The sequence below is a fragment of the Brassica oleracea genome, chromosome C9 (genome assembly GCF_000695525.1).
Source record: "Brassica oleracea var. oleracea cultivar TO1000 chromosome C9, BOL, whole genome shotgun sequence".
NCBI classification, from domain to species: Eukaryota; Viridiplantae; Streptophyta; class Magnoliopsida; order Brassicales; family Brassicaceae; genus Brassica; species Brassica oleracea.
The window spans coordinates 40,070,787-40,072,315 of record NC_027756.1 but is presented as its reverse complement, the minus strand read 5'-3'; the positions used below and the strand labels follow the sequence as shown (position 1 = coordinate 40,072,315).

General features: G+C 48.9%; 1 pseudogene; it reads right to left on the bottom strand.

Moving 5' to 3' along the window:
* Positions 1-1,529, bottom strand: part of LOC106314997 — a 13,261-nt pseudogene that overhangs the window by 9,391 nt on the left and 2,341 nt on the right.

Sequence of the window (1,529 nt, the reverse complement as noted above, 5' to 3'; positions counted from 1 at the left end):
ACCCGAGGGTCATAAATACTTCGCCCGAAAAGCCTGTGAGCGGTTTCGGCGTTGGAGTTACTTCTCCGAGTTCGATGCTCATCCGATTGAGAGTGTCGCGGAAGATTATATTGACTGTGCTTCCCGTGTCAATGAGTACTCTTCCGACTTCCAGATCTCGTATGACGAGGTCTATGACGAGCGGATCGCAGTGAGGTTGATCGATCCCGCTGACTTCCTCCTTCGTGAAGGTGATTGAGCAATTCAGATCATCTCGGGTAGGCGACCATGTAGGCCAGTTTACGCTCGACTCCGCCTTCCACTGGTAAGCCTTGATGGCCGAAACCGTATCGTTGCAGAATTGCGATCCTCTGATGATCATGTTGACTCTGCGATGATTGTTATCGTTCCCCTTGTCGTCTATCATCCTGCCGCGTTTATCCCCAGATTGATTTCTTTGAGGAGATCTATCGGCGGGAGGATTTCTGTCCGGCTTTGAGGGGCGATCGGTTTCCAGGATAAGATCTTTCACGCTGGTCACTTCCGAGAGCTCTCCAGCTAGTAGCTTCGCTGCCAGCCTTGCTCACAAGACTTTGCAGTTAGTCGTGGAGTGTCCTCGGGACTGGTGGAACTCGCAGAAGGTGTTTTCATCGTATACTTGATTGCAAGTGCTAAGTTTGCTCTGAGAAAAGTCTTCTCCATGCCTCTCGCCTAGGACTCCTTATATACAGGCTCCTAGGTCGGTTTACGCTTTTCCTCTTCTGCCCTTAAGCCGCCATAGCATAAAAATGGAGATATTCCATTTTTTCCGATCTTCATAATTATCTTCAAAATTTCGTATTTATCCGCGGAAACTTGACATTTATCTTTCCTCGCAAACCAAGCGTAAACCGTCACGCGGCTTACGGGCTGTTGGTTAAGAAATCGTAAGTTGGGCCTCGAGTCATGTTTTAGGTCCCTTTGGGCCGTCTTCTGACTCGAAGCGTTTATTACGGCTTCTTTCGATAAAGAGTGAACGTCCTGCGGTTTTTACCATAAAGCTTGATCGATAACTTAGAATGGCGGAAAACATGAAGTGGGTTCGCTACGGTCTTCGGGAGATAGCATCGAAGGGTAGACAAGAATGCATGGACTAATGTCGGATCGACGTTTCGGAAGAGCTCGGTCGCTACGTAGCGACCAAGCTTTGGCTCGAGCTAGGTCGCTACGTAGCGGCTGAGCGGAAATAATGTCGATCGACGTTTCGGAAGAGCTCGGTCGATACGTAGCGACCGAGCTTCGGCTCGAGCTCGGTCGCTACCTAGCGACCTAGCGGAACACGCGTTCGGTCGCTGTGTAGCGACCCTTTTTCGAGTTCTTGTCTCGTGTTTCCTCCGCAAAGCTTTTCGTAAGGAAGAATCTATTTCGAAAAAGTATTTGTCGAAGAAGGTTTTTTGTTTTTCTTCTTCGGAGATTTGGACATTAACTTCGTCGTAACCGTTTTTGACCCCAACAAGTACTTTGCTGCCTCTTGACACTCTCAGCAGTCTGAGCTATCTGAATGTCCAACC